General features: G+C 37.1%; 1 pseudogene; it reads right to left on the reverse strand.

The window, feature by feature from the left end:
* Positions 1-21,517: 21,517 nt before the first annotated feature.
* On the reverse strand, positions 21,518-23,757 carry LOC128126911 (GDT1-like protein 4; annotated as a pseudogene).
* Between the last annotated feature and the right edge of the window lie 683 nt (positions 23,758-24,440).

The following is a 24,440-nucleotide window of genomic DNA, read 5'->3' on the forward strand; positions in this document are numbered from 1 at the left end:
CTTTTTAATACTAGCTAAGAAACCCTTTGTACTGCCCCGCCACGTATTTCCGCTTTATCGGGGTGTGAAAGGAACTAGGCACGAGATTACACTTCAGCACCGCTTATCATCCGCAGACCGACGGTCAGAGCGAGCAGACTATATAGACCGTTGAGGATATGTTTTAGGCCTATGTTATAGATTTTAGTGGGAGTTGGACTCCTACCTACCTCTCACAGAGTTCTTCTGCAACAATAGTTATTACTCCAATATTGTTGTTCCACCATTTGAGCTCTTGTATGGTCGGAAATGTCGTACCTCGGTTTGTTGGGGAGAGGTTGGTCACAGGGTCATGGGAATGACCGAAGTAGTCCTTCAGACCATGGAGCTTATTCAGCAGATCAGGCAGAGGCTACAGACAACACATAGTTGGTAGAAGAGCTATGTCGACCGACACCGATCCGAGTTGGAGTTTCAGGTCGATGATATGGTAATAAAGGTCGCACCTTGGAATAGTATGATACGCTTTAGGAAGAGGGGAAAGTTGGTTCCCCATTATATTGGACCTTTTCGAGTGATTTCCAGGGTTGGCAAGGTTTCTTATAGGTTGTATCTACCTGAGGAGCTCCATCAGTTTACAACACTTTCTATGTTTCACGGTTATGAAAGTGTGTATTGGATGACGAGACAGTGGTTCCATTGGACAATATTTAGGCTGATGAGTGCATGATCTATGTTGAGAGACCGGTGGTTTTTTTGGAGAGAAAGATGAAGGTCCTGCGTAATAAAGAGATGTATTTAGTAAAGGTTCAGGGGTAGCACCGGAGAGGCTCCGAGTAGACTTGGGAGCCGAAGGCCGAGATGCGAGAGCATTATCTCGAACTATTCGTAATGGCAGACTTCGAGGACAAAGTCTAGTTCAAGTGAGGGAGAATTGTAACATCCCATTGACAAGATACTTCTAATTTAACCCTATAATTTATTTATGTTGCATTTTCGTCCCTAAGTTCAAGAAAGTGTGAAAAAAGGGCCCTAGTGGCATTTTCGTAAACTTGGCCTTAGGGGAGTATGCCAGGCATATGTGTGTATGCTGAGCGTACTAGGGTGCATGCTAGTATGTTGGTCGTACATCATTGTACACCGAGCGTACTTGCCTAATATGGAAAACACTAAATTTTAGGGTTTGGCTCGTATTTAAGCACTCTTATGGCCGCATTTCCATTGCCTCATCTTCCTCCAACCTTCTTATATGTTTTTGCAACCCTAGTTTCACCTTTAGGAGCCATTTCAAGCCTAGAGTGTGTGTTTTTATGCCTTAGAAGAAGAAGAAGAAAGGAAGCCAAACTCATCTTGGAGGAGTGAAGCACTTGGATCTAGGATTTCTACATCATTTGCAACCTTCTTAAGGTATAAAGCTCACACCTTTATCCCACTATCATTTAGATCTACTTGTGGGTGTCTTAAGGATACGTTTTGGTCCCAAAATGTTAGATCTTGAGCATGGTATGTTCTAGATTCATTAAGTGACATTTCCAGATGTTAGTAGAGTATTTGAGCGATAAATGTGGAGTCCCAATGTTTGATTCTATCCCATGCATGTTGTTGAGTGTCTTAAAGAATTAAGATGTTGGGTTTTTATGGATTTAACACTTATCGAGCATGCATGGTCATAAAGTTGGAAACTTTATGACTCTTAACGACATTTGGACCTTGGATCTACTTTTGGACGTGTTAAGACATTGTATTAAGCACTTAATAGAGAAAAATGGAGTCAGAGGGTTACGTCGTACGTAGTTGGGTGTACGCAGCTAACATACCTATTTTTAGTCAAGTAGAGGAGTACACCCATCGTACGTCCAAAGTACGCCCTGCGTATGGTTGCTGAGTCGACTTGGCTAGGTTGACTCGATTGGGTTGACTCAGTTGAATTATGGATTTTAGCCAGTTTGACCTTGACTATGACCAAGTTTGACTCAAGCGTATTTTGGGTAGTTTGGATGGCAATTTAGAATTTATCCTTTGTTTGGATAGGTGTTGATTAGAGATGTGACTCGGAGTTTGGACCTCATCATCTACCTTTCAGTCCGTGAGGTGAGTTTCCTTACTGTACTAATGGGCCTAAGGCACCAAGGTCGGGCCATTGGATTAGATATCCTATTATATGATAGTATGATGCTATTCTTAGTGATCAGTAGATCTACCTAGTTTTCTACTGACTAATTATATGTTTATGGGTATAAGTGCACATATTGTTTTGGTGGTTGAGGCTTTACTACTTTATGTGTGAGCCAACAGACCATGGGTATTCCATCACAAGGATGATTGGACTCGCCATTGGCATTCCAACCTAGGGTATTCCATCTGGAGGATGACTGGACCCTATGGTTGATTGGGCTTCGGGTATTCCAACCCAATGGTTGACTAGACCCGAATTACATATATATTGGCATTCCAATCTAGGGTATTCCATCCTGAGAATGACTGGACCTTATGATTGACTAGGTTTATGGTATTCCAACCTGATGGTTGATTGGACCCGACATGTTTGTTTGTTTATGTTATCTACTTGTGTTGGTACTTTAGTGGAACTGACTAATCTTTGGCTTACGGTTTCAATTTGTTATTTCAGGTACTCTTGATTAACGTGGAAAGGCGAAAGCTTGATCTTGTAAATCTCTTTTTTATCGGTTTTTATGATTTTGGAATATTCTGATATTGTGATATGTTAGAACAACATGGTAGTGATAGGCTACGGATCTTCATGAATTGCATGATAGAAATGTCTGATTATATGGTAGCCTAGGGTTTCCTTATATGAAATTGACATCATTACTGTAGTTGCTTTGTGTATACACTTTTGTTGTACATAACTAAGATTCTATAGCCTGAGAATGTTCGATTTGGATTTATTTCTTGTTCCTTGTTTGGTTATGGGCTTAAGGTTAGGTTGGATATTCGATTGTCTATAGGATCCAGTGTTATGTATGATTAGCATACACGAGTGTTGCAGGGTTGGTGGAAGTTTCAGGGATGAGTTGTGTAGGGTCAGCAGGCAGTTGTGCAATGTTTAGCCTTCCTCTAGGAAATTGAGGATATATTGTATGTGTATTCTAGTGAGTATTGTTAGGGTTTTTGTTGGATTAGTGTCTAAGTCCATAACTATTTTGGTATATACTTGACCCGATGGTGCATGGTCCTTTTGGGTTGCCTTCACCAAAGCAACTTGATAGGATGAATTATGGAGAGAAAGGATTAAATATGATTTATTAATATATTATGAGAATAGTATATTAAAGGAGAAATCATATTGTTTAATTAATATTAGTCAAGAATTAATAAGAATTAAGTTTGTGGCTAAAAGACATTAATTAAACTTAAGGGACTAGAATTGTCAATTGTGTGATAGTTGAATATTGGGCTAATGGACTCCATATTAGAGGAGTGGACGAATTCTATGGGGGAAACCCATTAGAAATCGTCCAATGCCTTTAAGAAAGGAGTCCATGGGTTGCTTAGGGCCTAAGCATCCAAATTAGGGTTTCCTTGTTAGATAACGCTAATAGCCTCACTATTTAAAGGACCCTTAAGCCCCAAAAACGTGGTGAACTTGTTCTCTAGGGTTTCCACACGTTTTGGGCAGCCTCCTCTCTCCTTATTCTTCATCATCTTGCTCTTGGTGTTTGTGAACCATTAGAGGAGTGACATTTGTGACTCTAAGCTTTCTAAAGTCATTACAAGGAGGATTTGAGATTGTTATTGCTACATAACAATCAAGGTAAGATCTAAAACCCTTTCACATGTTAATATGATTATTTATATGCTAGAACTAGGGTTTAAAGTCTTGGATGATTTGCATGTACAATAGAGAAACCTAGATCCAAGCATTAGGGTTGCATGAGCACATAGGATGTTCTTATGACAAAACCCATCAGTGGTATCAGAGCCTTGATTGGTTTCTATTGTATTAATGATTTGAATGTTCGTTCTGGTTGCAAAACTGAAATTTTGGCTTTCTGACTGTTGAACTTGGCGAGTTCCAATGTGGACTCGGCGAGTCCATAGAGGAACTCGGCGAGTTTGAGCGTCAGGAGGAGGCAGTTTCGGGATTTCTTGCTGTTTTACTCAAAGATACTTGCCTTAACTGTTATGGGTCATTAAAACTCGAATTTTAATCATATTTTGAGTGTATCCTTGATTAAACAAAAGATAATTACCAATTGATTAGATAATAACTTCCTTATTTGATTAAAGTTTGATTATTTGTATTAATTTGGTAACTTATCTTACAAAGAAATTGATTTTAAGTCAAATTAGATAATAATTAGATTAATTGTTTAATTTAAGTTTTTTGCTATTTGATCTTTGTGTTTTGAAAAGTTTCAAACTTGCCCTCAAGTCTTGGAATTTAAATTTAGATTAAAAGGTTTGATTTTGAAATATTTAAATTCTAAATCCTAATGTTTTGAAATGTTTCAAAACTTGCCCTCAAGTTTTAGAATTTAAAAGTTGATTAAAAGTTTAATTTAGAAATGTTAAATTCTAAAACCCTGGTATAGTTTTGAAAAGTTCAAATCACACCCTTATTGTTTTATTAATTAATTAAAGTGTATAATTAAAAGAGATTTGGTAAATCCATAAGGTTTTGGTTTGCAATTTAATTAAATTAAAAGTATAATTATTAAATTAGACCACCTAGTATTTTAAAAGTGTAAAATACACCCAATACTATATATAACATTAAAAGTCTAACATTATATATATGTATGAGTAAAAGTCAATCTTACCGTTAGTAGGCCTCATTCACGAAGTTGGTCTATAAGGGGTGTTTAAGGAAATTGTCTATAAAATGGCGATTGAATGGGTATCCACTCTTACCCACCGCACTCTTGACTAGTGGAAGGTCATTAGCCGAACGGGTAGGATAGGACACAACCTTTCCATTATAAGTATAAGGAAATACAAAAAGTAACTAAATGCTTTTATAAAATTCCCAATCTTAGTTACTTTAGGCAAAAGTGAATTGATGCAATTCCATGAAATTACACTTTGTGCCCTTGCGAAGACGTTAGTGGAGCATGTGTGGTTAACCGGCACACTAAATGTTTCTAAGCAAAGGTAGCAAAGGGTGACTCAATGTTTGTCATAGTTCGGTGGAGCGTGTGTGGTTAACCGGCACATCGAATAGGTGACTGTAACATGTGGGGGCACCATGTAAGTTTGCATGGTTATTCACACCCGCTTTGTGATCCTCGGCATCCTAGTCACAAACTAGAGGGGCATATCGACATTTAAACATGCCATTGAAAATTTCAATGAATCTCAAAGGATCTAGGAGTTTTCAATACATTTAAAAACTTAATCTGTTTTTCGTGGTGGAAAATTAGTGAATCGTCATTCACTTACCTTCAAATGTTTTGCAATTTGGGTTACGGCATCCCTCTCCCGAGTTGTGGAATATTGTGTTGGGTCCTAGCCTTAGTATATCATTTGGGTGATTTACTAAGGACTCAATAAATCAACTAACTTGAATTCATTTTCTCCCGTTTTGTAGATGTCAAAGTATGACAATCATGGTCTTCCCAAATTTCAAGGAAAAGGTGTTCCTACTAAAAATAAGCTATTCTGCTATTCAAGTGAAGAATCAAGGTGGACTAGTTTGATTTCACTTCCTCCTCCTCCTCCTGTTGTTCTCCCTAACCCACAAGATCGTAGAATTGAAAGGTTCAATGTCACTAAAGCCCTATTGGAAATGAAACATGAAGATGGTAAGCCCGTGTGTGCCCATGTTCTAGGAATGAAATCACACATCGATAGGTTGATTATGTTGGGTGCGTCATTCCCTGATAAGTTGGTTGTAGACTAGGTTCTGCAATCACTCCCTGAATCATATAATGAGTTCAAAAGAAAGTATTATATGATGGATCATGACGCAAACCTCATTGACCTAACTTACATGCTCATTGCTGCTGAATCAGAAATGATTTGGCAAAGCAATGGAGCATATTTGTTGGGAAAGTCAACCAACCATGCTTCCAAGGACGTTCTAGGAGAACCTACCTGCGTTTACTGCCAAGTGAAAGGGCGTTGGATACAAATCTACCCTAAGAGCCTGAAGAATCCAGAAGATGGGAAAGTCAAAGAGTATGGTTGTGCTTCAGGTAAAAACCACTATCTAACTCCATTAAGTTCCTATTCGTTGATTCTTAATACATGATGTGATAAGATTGCATTTAAATGTTTTGCAGGATCAGTGAAAAGAGAGGAAGCTTAAGCAAGATGAGTCTAATCACGAAAAAATGGATCTCGATCGCATGGATTTGAAGATTAGATTTTGAGCTTAGAAAGTTATGATAGAGTTGTTAGGAATTTTTTTGACTACATAGTTTTTCAATTGATTTTGCATTGTAAGGAAAAATGTTTTCCGCTGCTTTTATGAATAAATAATTTTTTGTATGACATATTTATTTATTTATTTGTTTCCTTGCAATGAAATCATTATGAAAAATTGATGTTTGCATATTTCTACAACGAATGGATGTGATTCTTAATTATGTTAATTGTGGAAATGTCAAGAATTTACCAAATAGGGAAAGTTTCTCATTGCTAAAGTTTCAATTGGATAGAAACTTAGAATCATAGAACAAGTATTGCATGATGAATGAGAAGTTTCATATTTGGAAATTAGACTAATTCGTTGACAAAGTGTCAAGTGAAGGGCTAGGAGATCGAGTACACAAGGTAGTGTGTTGATCAAGTCCACCACAAGAGTGACAAAGATATTCGTCATGATTTACTTAAGGTTAAGTAAATATGATTACACTTATGAGATTAAGTGTAATTCTTAGTTGATTGAAAATTTTTAAATCAATAGCAGAACGAATAAGAAGAATCAAGTAGGCAGAAAGATAAAAGTTTCTCTATTCTAAGAAGAAGGGAGAGTACCTTTTATTATGTTTTATGATAAGGTCTTAATGATTAAGAACCATGTCTCAATTGATCCTCTAAATGAGTCTTAGTACAATTGTATGTCTGAGAAGAGGAGTCAAGAATTGAAGAAATGGTTAAATCAAGAAGTCAATCATACTTCGTTCCAAAACAAGTCTTAGAGTTAAGACTGTGACATTGAGTGACAAGTCTTAAGAAGGTTTATAACATTCATCAAATGTGGAAAGTTGTGATGTCTTGGAAAAGACAAAGACCAACTAGGACCAATTTTATGAAGTGTTCTGTCTTGATAAAAGCTACACTAACTCTTGAATATTTGTTTGTCAAGAAATGTTTATTGACAAGAGAATCCTATATGTCAAGGAGTCAGTGGGAGTCTTAATGGTCTTGAAAGGTGTCAAGAACTAATCAAGAATAAACTTTATCAATCATCACTAGCACACGACTTGAGGTTTACAACCTATCGTGTTAACACTATCTTGTTTCTGTGCCGTTCCATTTGAGTTAATTATGCATATGGGTTCTATGAGTTCTCATTTGAACGCATAAAAGGCAAGCAACTTGATGAATGAGAAGTACATTGATAGGAAAGGGTGAGCTGCTTAACTACTTGGAAGACATGGTGGGCAGCTGTGTTACCATAAGGAAAGAGATCAAGATTGAGAAGGTTCAGTCCATAAGAGTTTGGATTTGTCACAAACTTTGGTTTTGACAATTCGCATGGATAGGAACACATCCACCATTAAAATCTAAGTGTCATAAGATTTTCTTCTTCATGAAGATGACTGTGAGAAAATGATTTCACTAAGAAAGATTTTAAGAAGATAACAATTGTAAAATTGTATTCTCAATTTTGATTATAGTTACGGTATCCCTTTCCATAATTCGAATTGTGAGATTTGGCAATTAGTCTGAATTGTTTAAGACACACATATGAGCTATCTAAAGCAAAGGTGTATAAGACTAAGAAGCTTGATAAAAGATTATCAAAGTATTAGGTATTAGAAATATGAACTTAAGAAATTCAATAGGTATTGTTTTTTCTGGAAGTTGAGCTGTTTTCTAAAACATGTCAAAGCTAGTGGGAGCATAAGTGTTATGCTTGTATGATAATAATCATCATGATAGTGGGAGCATAAATATTATGCTTGTATGGTTATTAAGGCAAGTATTGCGAGTTAGCAATATTAATTATATAAAACAAGAGTTATACTTTGCGAAGTCGTAAGGGTTGAATAGTAGTTTTGCTATAATTAAGGGAAAGAATATTGTTCTTCATTTCAAATCTAAAGGCTTAGGTTGTGGAATGTCAATAGACTTAGTCAAGGATACATAGTGCGTTCTCAAATTTTGATTATGATTATGGCATCCTTCTTCATAGTTTGAATTGTGAGAACGTGGCACATAAAATTTTATGGCAGAAGATTGATAAAGTATCAGATCTTTATGTAAGACATTATGCATCGTGTCCCATACGCTTTGGGTATAGGATCGGTTGCAAATGCTATAATATTTGACCATTCTAAAATTTTCCAAATGTCTAGCGCATTTAGAGGGAAAAAGGACTAGAATTGGTTTTGACTAAAATAATTAAACAACTATCAAAGGACGATCCAAAGCTTGCTAAGGGTTGGTCGCTTGTGAGTAGTTGGAAGTATGATATTGAATGGAGCATATCGAAATTATTATGAATAGATAAGATTATATTGTCATACGGTAAGTATGGAAAGGTTTCCATATTGGGAGTTGGATATTGAGAATCTATGTCTAGATTACAAACTTTTATGCAAAAGGATGTTCAAAGGAATGTACTTTGAGTGAGAGCCATCACATCTATGGAATTATCTTGTAACAATTTCCGATAGAGAGCTTTGTAATTTCATTGGCAATAGTCATTGTGATTTTTGTGCTATGACATTACAAAAGGATCATTGCATAAAATGTTAGAATCTAGCATATTCTATAAGTAGCAAGAATTTGATATTCTTACACTTGTTATAGGAATTGGGAGTTGTGAAATGAGTGTGATTGGAAATGTGTTCATTTTTACATATTTCACAAAGTAAGGACCGTAGGTAAACATTGTGTGCATGCTAAGAGCATCGGACAAGTATAGTTATAATTCAAGTAAGAAGTTGATTAACCGAAACAATAAATAACGAGTAATCAATATGGTGATAAATAAAAAGGTGTTTTGTTTATACTCAAAGGTTTGAGGCCATATGGGATTAGTATTATTCTTGTGTTTCACTTTGCATGTTTTGACTTTCTGAATAATTTAATTGGTTCAGAACGGTTAAATTATTCGAACGGACCACAGTCGTTCATATGTTGGAAGTAGATATGAATGTAGACTGTCATGAATTGGTGTGTGGATTGTCTAAAGAGTGTTGGACATAAGCAATTGTTTGCTGCAACGTTCATGAGTGCTTATGAATATGAGTTTGAGCATTGGATTAAACCCACGCTCACTTGGATCACTTCATGAATTGTATCACGAGTGATTGGTGAGACGATAACATCTTATATTCTTGAAACCGAGATGTGTGAGTTGTATCTTGCGAGTCGGTTACACATTGATAATATGTAAACGCACCAGTAACTTGGTGTTATAAAACATATTGTTGTGTGTGATTCGGTAAGTGAGTGCAAGCAAGCATTGAATCAAAGTTTATCCGTTTCATTTATCCAAAGTAGGATAAAAGTGATATCTTTGGGCCCCTCGATGATTTAGTGATGGCACCTAAGCACTTGGCCAAGTCGGGACTGAATTGATGTGTTCAATTGTAGTCTGTTGTCAGTCATCATAAATCAGAAGTCGGGAAATAGTATAGATAGAATGATTAGAATTCATGTCTTATATCTATACGATATCTAGAATGGAGGAATATATGATCCCTTATCTAAAGGACACACGTATCTGATAAGATCAGAGTTGACAGCGGCTTTTGAAAGCTACGATTGCAGATCAGGATCTAAAGTCATATGCAGAATAGTTATTAGACTTATCCAAGTGGGAGACTGTTGGATTAGTGTCTAAGTCCATAACTATTTTGGTATATACTTGACCCGATGGTACATGGTCCTTTTGGGTTGCCTTCACCAAAGCAACTTGATAGGATGAATTATGGAGAGAAAGGATTAAATATGATTTATTAATATATTATGAGAATATTATATTAAAGGAGAAATCATATTGTTTAATTAATATTAGTCAAGAATTAATAAGAATTAAGTTTGTGGCTAAAAGACATTAATTAAACTTAAGGGACTAGAATTGTCAATTGTGTGATAGTTGAATATTGGGCTAATGGACTCCATATTAGAGGAGTGGACGAATTCTATGGGGGAAACCCATTAGAAATCGTCCAATGCCTTTAAGAAAGGAGTCCATGGGTTGCTTAGGGCCTAAGCATCCAAATTAGGGTTTCCTTATTAGATAACCCTAATAGCCTCAGTATTTAAAGGACCCTTAAGCCCCAAAAACGTGGTGAACTTGTTCTCTAGGGTTTCCACACGTTTTGGGCAGCCTCCTCTCTCCTTATTCTTCATCCTCTTGCTCTTGGTGTTTGTGAACCATTAGAGGAGTGACATTTGTGACTCTAAGCTTTCTAAAGTCATTACAAGGAGGATTTGAGATTGTTATTGCTACATAACAATCAAGGTAAGATCTAAAACCCTTTCACATGTTAATATGATTATTTATATGCTAGAACTAGGTTTTAAAGTCTTGGATGATTTGCAGGTACAATAGAGAAACCTAGATCCAAGCATTAGGGTTGCATGACCACATAGGATGTTCTTATGGCAAAACCCATCAATTGTGATGATCTTATGAGACAAATACGGGTTGGTTTTTAATGTAGTATGGGCTCATACTACTGGAAGCACAAGACCCGTATGCATAGCACAAAAGTCACAACCCCTAGGGATTAGTTGGGAGTTGGTTCCCCTGCTATAATATAGATTATATCTGATGTGTTCCTGGTTTATTTTGAGAATGGTGATGACTATATGATTTGAGGCAGGAACCGGGTCAGGATCGGGAGCTGGTGGCTAGGATAGGACGATAGTGACTGAGGACCAGATCAAGGAGATTATCCATGTGTAGTTTGTTACCATTGTCCATGGGCAGATACCGGGGATGTTTAGGTCTATAAAGATCGCTATGATGGAGTACTTTGATGACAAATACGCTACCCTTGCTGAGACTGTTGCTGCTGCATCCACTATAGTTGTCACCGCTGCAGGGGTTGGCACTAGGAGGGATTTTCAGTATTGGGAATTTGATAATATGAAGCCCCCAGAGTTTGATGGAGTTCAATATCTGATCATAGCCATGAGGTGGTTTTGTTGATGGACCTTGTCGATCTTCCTCGGGATGCCACGAATATGGCAAGCAGGGCCATGTTGCAAGGATTTGCCAACAGCGTGATCCAACACTCGGTATACGGGTTTGTTATCAATGTGATCAGGTGGGCCACATAAAATCCTAATGTCCCTTAGTTGCTGCTAGGCCAACACAAGCTCCAGCGCCGACTACTCTGAGGATCATAGATGGGAGTCAGCCCAGGGCGGAGCCCCCGAGAGCTCGAGGCCTCGCTTTCCAGCTTACGATAGAGAGGCGAAGGTGGCATCAAACGTTGTGACTGGTGTGTTTCTATTTATTATTTTGTTAATTATGTTTATTGTATGCTCATTTTTATACTCCTAATAGGTACGTTCTTAGTGAAATCTTTTCTTGCGCTTGTGTTATTTGACTCGGGCGCGAGTCAGTCTTTTGTGTCTCAATCATTCAATAGGGAGTTAGATATGCCTATTGGGGAGTTAGAGTGTTCGTTGCAGGTTTTGATCGCTAACGAACATGGGGTTTCTACCTCCAGTGTGTATCAGGGTTGCATTCTGAAGATCTTCGGGATGCCATATCCGATTGATCTGATCCCCATCCCCGTGGGGGATGTATGCGTGATACTATGAATGGACTGGCTGAGCAGGTTTGGTGCCATGATCGATTGCAAGGTCCAGAGAGTGGTAGTTCGAACTCCCAAGTGGGGGAGAACTGTTTTTCTATGGATAGGTCACCAGTATTGGTTCGGGGTTTTGTTTGGCAGCCAAGGATCGACAGTATATTCAATACGGGTGTGCAGGTTATCTAGCTTATTTGGTTGATACTCGAGTCGGGGAGTAGACTTCAGTTTAAAAAGTTCCAATTGTCAGGGAGTTTGCCAATTTTTTTCTAGAGGAGTTACTCGGTCTGCCTCTCGATAAACGGGTTAAGTTTAGGATAGATCTTGTGCCATGTGTGGCTTCGATTTCCAAGGCGTCGTACCGATTAGCACCGTCTTAGACATAGGAGTTGTCCTCTTAGCTTCATGAGAAATTAGGCAAGTCGTTCATTAGACCGAGTAGTTCTCCATGTGGAGCGTCGATACTGTTTGTCAAGAAGAAAGATGGTTCACACAGGATGTGCATTGATTACCGGGATTTGAACAAGTTAACCGTGAAGAACTGTTATCCCCTTCCGCAGATTGATGACCTCTTTGATCAGTTGCAAGGTGCATCTTGGTTCTCTAAGATAGATCTGAGGTATGGGTATCATCAGGTGAGAGTAAGAGTGGAGGATGTGGAGAAGACCGCGTTCAGAACTCGTTATGGCATTACGAGTTCGTGCTGATGCCATTCGGGCTCACCTATGTGCCTGCTGTATTTATAGATTTTGATGAATCGGGTATCGAGGCCGATGCTCGACCAATTTGTTATCATGTTCATTGATGATATCTTGGTGTATTCCAAGAGCAGAGATCAGCATGAGGAGCACATTCGAGAGCTTCTGGGGGTTTTGAGACAGGAATGACTTTATGCCAAGTTCTCGAAGTGCGAGTTATGGTTACGAGAGGACAAGTTCCAGGGCATCTCGTTAACCATGATGGATTTTGGTCGACCCGGCCAGGAACGAGGCTGTGATGCAGTTGGAGATTATGACAACTGGAAAATTTTGGAACAATCAAGGTCTAAGGTGCATCTATATATAATGTAAAAGCACACTACAACTTTGTTGCAATAAAATCTTGAAAGCAAAAAGGGCATTATTTGAATAAGTAAATATATATGCTTGAAAATCATACTTGTAAGAAGCCTTTGAAAAGTCATCAAGTTAGAGCATAAACCATGAATTAACCTTTGCATTTTTAAAGTATTTAAGACCACTAGGACCGAAAACCCTTTTAATAGGTGATACCAAGACCGAAAACACCATGAGGGAGTAGTGTAGGACCGAAATCACAAGCCTAGACCACACCTAGGCCGAAATCACCAAGACCCAAAAGCATTAAGACCAAAATCACTTGAGATTTGGTGGTGTACAAGGTAATTTCAGTTATCGCTTGGCCAAAATCACCAATTTAACTCCTTCCTAAGGTGATTTTGGTGGAATAGAGAAAAGATAAGGATATTTGACTTTGTGAGTTGATGTTTCACCCTTTCCCATATAAAATATTACCCGGAAGTATCCCATGTAATACCAACATGCAACTAGGAAACCATCAAATCATTTCCTTCCTTCTTTAACTACGGCAGAAAAACATCCATAAGTCTCCCCACTATTTTCATTACCACTCCCTTTTACTTCATATCCTCTTAAGAAAGTTAGCCAAACATCTTCCAAATTCAAATCCTTCAAGTTTATTCCTAGAGTTTTGGTAAGCTTTTCTTGTTAATCTTGTGTTTTTATACACTTTCATGATTAGATTCATCACATTTACACATATTATAATGTGTTAAAACTCTTAGGATAAGATCACCTTCAAAGAGTTCATCGACCATATTCAAGTGTTTAGGGATTGGAAATCTTCACACTGTCTCTTCAAACAACCCACAAATCAACTCAAGGTGAGTTCTGTTGGGTTTTGAGCATTCTAACACTTCCTAAGTGTACATGCAACCCTAATAAACCTTGGATCTATGTTTGTCTAAAATACATGCAAAATTTGTTTACAAGGTTTATAACTTATCTAGCATGGCATGGGGTACTTTTAAACATAAAAGAACTAGATGAATTACATACCTTTTGATGAATGTTGATTCCTTGGAGTTTGAGAGCTAAGCACCAATAATGTGAATGCCTCAAATGGAAATCACAATCACCACAAACTTGGAAAACCTTATGGAAGTGTATACTTTGCACTAGAAATTGGCCACCACTTCTCAGACACACTAGGGTGTCAATTCATTCACCATAGTCTTGTTTATATAGTGTAGATGATTAGGGTAAACCCTAATAACCCATGTCTTTTCCTCTTCCAAGGATCCATGGGCTAAAAGCTCCATGGATCATCCATGGACTTCCATATAAGCTAAGCCCATTCCCAAATGAGTCTTAGCCCACACCATATAAATATAATAGCCCATGATTTAATTAGTCTTCCTTTTAATTACTAAATCAATTCATAATTAATTTAAGATTAAAACATAATTAAATATCACGACTTTATATTAATATATTATAACTTATAATATATTAATAAAACATAAGTATACAATTCTCATAATACTATCCATAAATGGTTTGGGTGAAGTGCAACCTAAATAGACCATACCGGGTCGGGTCAAGTATATACCAAATAAGTTATGGACTTAGACACCTTATCCAACAGACTCCCACTTGGATAAGTCTAATAACTGTGTTTGCCTATATTACTTCAGGAACCAATCAACAATCGTAGCTCTTGAAAACTCTGTTGAACTATGAAGCGCCATTTTAGATAAGTGATCAGATAATCCTCTGTTCTCATGATATCAGCCGGACAAATACATGGAACAATGTCTTACTTATTATCTAGCAGTTGTTTCCCGGTTTCCAATTTGTTTGACAAAGAACTTAACTGAACACATCAATTTAGTTCTGACTAGGCCCGATACATGGGTCAACACAAAATCATCAAGGGGCCTAGATATCACTTCTATTTCTAGAAGCAACAGATAAACTTCGACTCATATGCTTGTTCTACTACTTCGTGCAATCAATGCACAACCAACTCATAGTTAACAACTCATATCTCTAGGTTTGAAGACTTATATGATATTATCGTCTCACGATCACTCGAGATAATTTTCATGAAGTGATACAAGTGAGCGTGGGTTTATTCCAATACTCATAACTTATGAGCACTCATGAACGTTGTAGCAACCATTGCTATGTATAAACACCTTTAGCCATCTACAAACCCAATTCATGAAAATCTTGATTCATACCTTCTTCCGACGTATGACCAATTGTGGAGGTTTGAATAAATTAATTATTCTGGAAGTCAAAACATGCAAAACTGAAACAATAGTAAATAATTGACAATGATAGCAACACTTTAATCATAAATAAATCACAAACTTTATTCATCATCAAACGTCAATTACATTTTACAAGTTTCAAAAAAGGCTATCTAATCTGTAAAACTAATATCGTCCCTCAGCTCGATGTGCCTCGCATGCTGCAAATGCTTAACCCTCATCAGTCCCTTCGCAAGGGGATCTGCAGGGTTCTCATCTGACAATACCCTCTTTGCCACGATGAGTCCTTCTTCTATCTTGTGTCTTATGAAGTGATATTTTCTGTCAATGTGTCGGGATCTGCCATGATCTCTCGGTTCCTTGGCTAAGGCAACCGCACTATTGCTGTCACAGAAAATCTCCATAGGCTCCTTAATAGCTGGTACAACTCCAAGGTCTCCGATGAAGTTCTTCAGCCATATCGCCTCATTCGCTGCTTCTCTCGCTGCTATATACTCTGATTCACAAGTCGAATCAGCCACCGTCTCCTGCTTGGAACTCTTCCAAGAGATTGCCCCTCCATTTAGGGTAAAGACCCAGCCCGACTGAGAGCAGAAGTTATCTCTATCAATCTAAAAACTAGCATCACTATACCCTAATACTCTCAAGTCATCACTCCCACCAAGGGTAAGGATCCAATCCTTAGTCCTCCGTAGGTACTTGAGAATGTTCTTTACCGCGGTCCAATGAGCCTTGCCAGGGTTCCCCTGATATCTGCTGACCATGCTCATAGGAAAGGTCACATCAGGGCGGGTACAAGTCATAGGATATATGATCGAGCCTACAACGGAAGCATACGGTAATCGACTCATCTCTGCTATCTCAGCCTCTGTACTCGGACTCTGAGTCTTACTCAGTTTGGCATTGCTTTGGATCGGTAAATCTCCTTTCTTGGAATTCTGCATGTTGAACCTTTTCAACACCTTATCCAAGTAGGTACTCTGACTAAGTCCAATTAGTCTTTTACTCCTTTCTCTTAATATCCTTATCCCTAGGATATAGGTAGCTTCCCCTAGGTCCTTCATAGCAAAGCACTTCCCAAGCCAGGACTTAACCTCCTGCAAGGTTGGGATGTCATTTCCTATAAGTAGTATGTCATCTACATACCATACCAAGAAGCTAACTATACTCCCACTAGCTCTGACATACACGCAAGACTCATCTTCACTTCTCGAAAAGCCAAAATCTTTGACCTTCTCATTGAAACAAAGATTCCAGCTACGAGATGCTTGTTTTAATCCATAAATGGATTTCTCAAGCTTGCACACTCTATTAGGGTATTCTGCACTGACAAAACCCTCTGGATGATTCATGTACACATCCTCAGCCAACTTTCCATTAAGAAAAGCGGTTTTGACATCCATTTGCCATATTTCATAATCATGGAATGTAGCAATGTCTAGCATAACCCTAATAGACTTAATCTTTGCTACCGGTGAGAAGGTTTCATCATAATCAATACCCTAAGTCTGAGTAAAACCCTTCGCAACCAGTCGAGCCTTATAAGTGTGCACTTTTCCTTCCATGTCGGTCTTCTTCTTGAAGTTCCATTTGCCCTGACTGTTTTATGGCCTGGTACATTGTCAACCAAGTTCCAAACATGATTGTCATACATGGACTGTATCTCACTGTCCATAGCTTCCTTCCATTTAGCAGACTCCGGGCCTGCCATGGCTTCCTTAACACTGCTAGGTTCATCCAAATTTACCAGTGTACTATCACTGATAAATGTATCACCTTCCGTAGTGATATGAAAACCATAATAAAACTCAGTTGTGTTCCTAACCCATGTGGAACGCCTTGGAGGTACAGACTCGTTAGCTGGATCAACAGGTGTTTCCTCCTCAGGTTGATTGCTAGTGTCTGAGGTTCCTTCACCAATTGATTCTTGAACTTCTTCAAGGTCAATTTGCCTCCCACTGTCTCCTTGGCTTATAAACTCTCTCTCACGAAAGATCCCTCTTCTTGCTACAAAGACCACATTCTCACTATGTCTGTAGAAGAGGTAACCGAAGGATTTATGTGGGTAGCCGATGAAAATACACCTTTCACTTCGGGGTTCGAGATTATCATGAGTCTCACGCCACACGAAAGCTTCGCAACCCCAAATCTGTTGGATATAGTGTCTAAGTCCATAACTTTATTTGGTATGTACTTGACCCGACCCGGCATGGTCCATTTGGGTTGCATGGCATTACAATACTTGGATAGACTAGATGAGAGAATAAGGCACTTATGATTATTAATATATTATAAGTTCTAATATATTAATAATAGTATTATTTAATTAGTATTGATCAAGTATTAATCTAGTATTAATTTGGTGATCAAAGTGAGACTAATTAAATATATAGGGTTGATTATGACAATCATCAATTCTTTTATGGTGGATTAATGATCAATGGTATATGGGTTTGGTTATAACCATATGGAGCTTCATGGATAGTCCATGGGAGTTACAAACCCATGGGTCATGAGAAATGAAGAGTCATGACAATTAGGGTTTACATTTGTAACTCCTAATTATGACACACTATAAAAGAAACCCTATAGCATGAAAAATCGGTACTAGGGGTATTCATAAGAGGGCATAACCAATTTTTGAGGCTAAGTGAAATTCTCTCAAGTTATTCCAAGTTTGTAGTGTTGTGTGAAGCATTTGAGGCACAACATTTGGGGTATTAGGCTCACAAAGTCTTGAAGGAATCCAAGCAACAACAAGGTATGTATTTCTACTAGTTTTTATGTTTTATGTAATCCCCATGCCATGCTAGTTAGGAAATAACCTTGAAAAAGAAATTTGCATGTACATAGAGAAAACATGGATTCAAGGTTATTAGGGTTGCATGTACACTTAGGAAGTGGTAGAATGCTCAAAACCCATCAAAATCTTGATGTGGTCCAAATTGGGAACCTTCCCAGTCCACATCTCATGAGGTGTTTTGGCAACCTTCTTTGTAGGGACTAGATTAAGGATATGGGCAACAGTCTCTAAGGCATAACCCCAAAAAGAGATTGGTAGCAAAGCTCGACTCATCATAGAGCGAACCATGTCTAACAAGGTTCGATTACGCCTCTCAGCTACACCATTTAGCTGTGGTGTCCTGGGAGGAGTCAAGTGTGAGACAATCCGACACTCCTTAAGATAGTCAAGGAACTCGGTACTAAGATACTCACCACCTCGATCGGATCGAAGCATCTTAATGTTCCTGCCCAATTGATTTTCTACTTCCTGTTTAAATTCTTTAAACCTTTCAAATGTTTCTGACTTATGTTTGATTAAGTAAACATAACCATATCTACTAAAATCATCAATAAAAGTCACATAATACCGATTAGCATCCCTTGTGGCAGTTTTGAATGGTCCACATACATCCGTATGTATTAGGTCCAACAAACCCTCACCCCGTTCACAAGTACCAGTGAAGGGTGATTTTGTCATCTTTCCAAGTAGACAAGATTCACAACTATCATCCGATTTAAGGTCAAATGATTCCAAGACTCCATCCTTTTGGGGTTGGCCTATGCGTTTCTTGTTTACATGTCCAAGACGACAATGCCACAATGATGCTTTATCTAGGCTAGTAGAAGAATCAATATACAATACATTATTTCCTAAGTTGTCTACAACCGACACAGTTTCATACACACCATCACAAGGTAATGCTTTAAAATAAAACACATTATTAAAGAAAGCATTAATACCACCACATTCATTATCAAATGAAAAAGTAAAACCTTGTTTGTACAAATCATGAAAAGAAATAATATTTCTCGCCATTTCAGACGAGTACACACATTTATTCAAATCTAATTTTAACCCATTATTTAGCAACAAAGTATAAACTCCAATCTTGGAAACAAGTGAAGCCTTCCAATTCCCCTTGATCAAGTTTATCTTCCCGTGCTCCACATCCTCACTTCTTCTTAGGCCCTGCAAATTTGAACATATGTGAATACCACATCCTGTATCAAGCACCCAAGAGTTAGTGGTGACTTATCAGACAATATTGTGTAAATACATGCATGGGTGGGTTTCACTGTAACGCCCGGGTTTCAGGGCTAAGCATATTTGTCAATGTAATAGTCTAGATCAACTATTGTAACTCTTTTTGAAGTAATAAAGATGAAATATTTGAGTATTATGTGAACTATGTGTGTTTATGTGCTTATTATTTAATTATAAATGTATAATTAATAAAGAATAAAAATAAGCATCAAAATTAAAGTGTGAGATAAGCCCGATATCCTTACATAAAGTTGTAGTGGTCGAAACAAGGATCTCGGGGATATAAAGAACACCGAAATCAAAGTTATAATGAAAAAGTTATGACCCGTCGAAGTTTCGCGACAGAATCGGCATGATACCGGGAAGCGTAAATAGTGAATTTACGATAGAGCGAGATTTAGCCTTAGCTCTCTAAACAAAAGTCGTAGAATATGTTAAACTAAGAACATCGATAAAAAGAATGCCCAAACACTACAAGAAAAAAGGCCTTTTACGACGCTCATTGCGCGTCGTAAAACGCTCAGACGACGCGCAAATGCGTGTCAAGGAAGGCCCTGTCATAAAGAGAGACGACGCGCTATAGACGACGCGCATTTACGACGCGCATTTATGACGCGCATTTACGACGCGCGGTTATGACACGCAATGCGTATCAAGGAAGGCCCTGTCATAAAGGAAGACGACACGCATTTGCGTGTCGTAACCTTACGACGCGCATGTTTATGACACGCAATGCGTATCAAGGAAGCCCCTGTCAAGAAAGGCCATGTCATAAATGAAGATGACACACATTTTTGCGTATCATAATTTTAAATGTTCTAAAAAAAATATTTACAGTATCTAAATTTGATGTCATACAATTCATAATATAAATAAAATATCATATACAAAAAATACAATCCATTGCATAAAATTTAATGTCATACAATTCTATTTTTTGCAATATCTAAATTTGCATCTAATCTACTCTCTACATCAAATTCCAACTAAATAAAGTTGCATCTTGCCTTTCATAATTCTTTAAGACTAATGCTCCAAACAGCTGTTATATGGATAAGAAGTTGTACATTGGCCCATCTCACTCAAGAAAGACTTAGCCAAATTCAACTCCAAGTCTTTACTGCATCTTGCTGATAATGCTGCAAGATTTGAATCAAGTGGCTTCATATTCTTTTCTTCCACCAACTTTACCTGATGCACAAAATACACAGAAACAAAAAAACATTGTATAGGACAATCCAAAAACACATTATAAGCATAACAGTCAGTCCATGGACTTACTGTGGATCAATAATTGCAAACACCAAAGTTTGTTTGTGTGAACTTCACTTTTCTCATATAAAAACCTCTAATTCAGTTGATTGCATAGCCTTTGTGGACAACTGTTGGGGTTTCTCTTTGGGTTCTACTGAGGACTATGTCTGCAAAGTCTTTTCCAGTGGGTACCCTTGTGATTTTCTTGAAATTGTATTGCACCATGTTTGAATATTTAAGCAAAAACTGCATCAACACAAGTCATTATATCAGAAATCTACTGAATATTTGTTTCTTGGTATATACTGTTTTGAGTTTTGAGTGATTTCAGTGTTTACAAGACCAATGCCCTATGGGTTTTGAGTTAAATTTAATAAGATAATTGTGTTTATTTAGTTAAATGTAGTTGAAGAGACAAGAATAACATAGCTCTCGCTCTGTAGTCTATATAAGAACCGTTTATTTTGACATCCCACCATCAAAAAAGAAAATAACCCAATGACACCATACAAGAATTATAAGAAGCTTAACCTAAAACTTGGATTGCAAGTGTCGATTCATTACCATGGATGCAGATACATTAATAATAACCTCCTAAAGGGATCAACTAATTAAGGTTAGAATAAGCCTAAAAATCAAGGAAAAGATACCTTTAGTCCCTGGTCGTTAAGGTCTTTCAAAGTATAATGAGTTGTTCCACTGAACTCACTGAGTCAACACAGTCCAAATCTGGAAATGTTTCTCGCCATGGAAACACGTGGATATAAACAAAATGTATACAATTTAACCGCATTATTATAGAGAACAGTGTCCCCACTCTTGTACTAAAGAAGTTGCTTTCGGCTCATTAGTTGCCCATCACTTACACCATCCCTGCAAATAAAAAACGAAGTGAAGATTTAGTTTTTTTTCTTTAATTGTACCACTTGAAATTATATTTATATATATACCTATAGAATATGATCCACAGTGGTTTTTTCCCTGTTGCCTTCTCAAAAGATAGTAAAAGATCCCTGCATTTTCAAATATTCGAGTTACTACATTACCCAACTTATTAACATCCATAACATATACTATCTTTTGACCAGTCAACGAGACAAAATGCACCTTTGTTGATTTGCAAAAAATTGGATCAAACTTCTACAACGTTTTGCCTTGTCCAGACTCTAATTTCTGCGTGCAGCTGTTTTGACTTGTCCAGACTCTAATTTCTCTTCTACCTGCATATATTTTGTAATAGAATCAGATTTTTGGATTGTTTTTTGGGTATTTAATAATGAGGTAAAGCCTAAATTCATATAAAAACTATAACCCTTAATGGGGAAAAAGAAAACATACTTGCTCCATCTCCTTTTTTTAAGATGCTTTTGAATCTGATCTCCAAGCAATATAGAGCAAACACAGCCCAAAGAAGGCATAAAGAACTGCATTGTAGAAAAAAACAATTTAGATGTCTCACAATCCTCATATTTTAAATTGAATTTTAATATATATATATATATATATATATATATATATATATATATATATATATATATATATATATACTCAATACATACCTGTAGCAACACTGTTTGTGTGTTTCCTTGATATTAGATTTGGAACAATCCTACCAAGCCCTGTAGAAAGTATCTACATACCAAATAAAACCAAACTAAACTTAGAAGCAAACTAAAATATATGTTTTTCATTTATGTTCACTAAAATATGAAAAGGGTAAAAAAGAAAAGTAGCAAACTTACAGTCATTACAAACAGAGCACTGAGTGCACCTGATAGAACAATTGACTTTGGATGATGCATTGCCATAAGAGCTGCTATAATAAAACTTTCATCTCCAATCTAGATGGAAGCAATAAATGGAATATTGGGTAATGTAATTTTGAGAAATAAGCATTTGTGGAAACTTATGTGTGCCTATAAAAAAAGATAGGGAAAGAACATACCTCGCTGACAAGAATCATTGACAAACTGGCAAAAAATGCATCCAAAACACCAAGACCAGGATCCAAATTTAGTACAGCTTTTGGATCAATCTTGTCACCTATGACATTGTTTTTAATTCTTTCCACAACAACCTGTTTCAAGTAAATACACGCATTAAGATGTATGATGAATAATAAGTAGAATCTTATTCAAACCTCAACATAGACTAGCATATAGTATTTAAATATCTAAAACTTTCTATAGCATAAAGAAACAAAAATTTGAAATCCAACTATAAAGTATAAACACAGGAAAGAGGAAACTTATAAATTAGTATTGAAAGTTCAAATGTGTCTAAATGCTCATCCTCAACAGAAGGGTTTCCAATGTATAAGGGTTTTAATAGTTTCAAGTTTGTTCACAAATCACAATATTATAGCTATATCACTAAACCTTCTTCTTTTGCTCCTCTGGTGAATCAAGAATAACCCCACTTTTCTGCAATACCTGTTGGATAACCTAGAGAAATTGGGACAATTTTAGCCCAGGGGTATTTTAGGAATTTTTTAGTGAACTTGCATTTTTATGTGGTATTTGAATTAGACTACGTTTCATTTGTGTTTAGTATAAAATAGGACTTGCATTACATTGTAATTTCATTCAAAATCATGTTTTTAATAAGTAGTTTTTACCTTTGGCAAGAAGTAAACATTATTCCTCTGTTTTTTGGTTCATTCCCATGTTCATCTTTTTTTCTTCTACACTTCCTATTTCTCTTTTTTCTTTTGCCTTGGTGAACAAGATGCAAACTAAAATCTGCCCCTACGTAATAGCAATTCTCTGATGACACTTGGTATTTAGGTCGCCACTTCCCCTGTTCATCTATTATTATTTTCCATTTAGCAAGAATCAAAGTCAAACAGTTCATGTTGCTGAAATCCATCTCCATTCCAACAATGGGATATTGCTTTTGTATTTGTATTCTAAGGAGAATTAGGTGCCCTACCCTCACCCTCAACCTAAAACAAATGCATATCTCAACAATTAGGCATATAATTTTATAAACTAGGGGATGATTTTCATGAAAAAAAACACAAGATTTAAGAAGGTGAAGTGATTCATGTTTAGAAATTAACATGAACATATATAAAATAAAAAACGAAAATAGAATAAATTGTAAAGGGATCGTAGAATTACCAGAAAAAGGAACATATAGAGCACTGCTTTATAGAAATTGGTCCCCCCTTCAACTCTTCGACAATCTTCATCTGGTGGAGGAGAGATATCTTCTGGCTCCAATGATTGCGTTTTTATCACCCACATCTTCTGGCTCCATCCCTTATGTGGAATTAACCTTCTCTATTACGTGCAAAGTTTTTTTTTTGGAATGGAAGGCCTGTTGTATACTCACTGTTGCTTTCGTTTCCAACTATCAAACACCACCGAGACCACCTGCAATAAGGAAGCATGAACAAAGGAGAAAGAAAAATATTCATCTATGGAGGAGAGAGATGAGAGAAAACCCGGTGGAGGGGGAGAGACGAGAATGTGGATGCATCGATTAGGGAGAGAACAAACTCAGAGTGTGAAGTGAAGTCGGATTTAGGAGAAGTTGTACCAGTTTTAGGGAGAAATCGAACCAGTTGGTGTTTGTTGTTGATCTTCTTTGCTGATTACTGGCTCGTGAATAGAGAGAAAGGTTAGGGTTTCTTGATTGAGAAAAAAAAGGAAGGCGGGATTTTTAATTTTTTCAGAATTTCATTTCCCCCTACTGTTAAAGGATGGAACGCGCGTTCCATTAAAAATTATAAAGCGACATCCTTAGACGACGCACATTTTATTATAGGTGCCCTCCGTGTTTTTTTTAGACACTAATTTAAGGGCGCGCAATAATGCGTGTCTTCTATCCTTAAATTTTTTGAAGAGATGACATTTTTCTAATGTCACTCTCCTTTGCGTAACATAGATCAATGAGCGTCGTATTTTGCGCGTCGTAAAAGGCCTTT

This window comes from Lactuca sativa, chromosome 6 (genome assembly GCF_002870075.4).
Source record: "Lactuca sativa cultivar Salinas chromosome 6, Lsat_Salinas_v11, whole genome shotgun sequence".
Taxonomy (NCBI): Eukaryota; Viridiplantae; Streptophyta; class Magnoliopsida; order Asterales; family Asteraceae; genus Lactuca; species Lactuca sativa.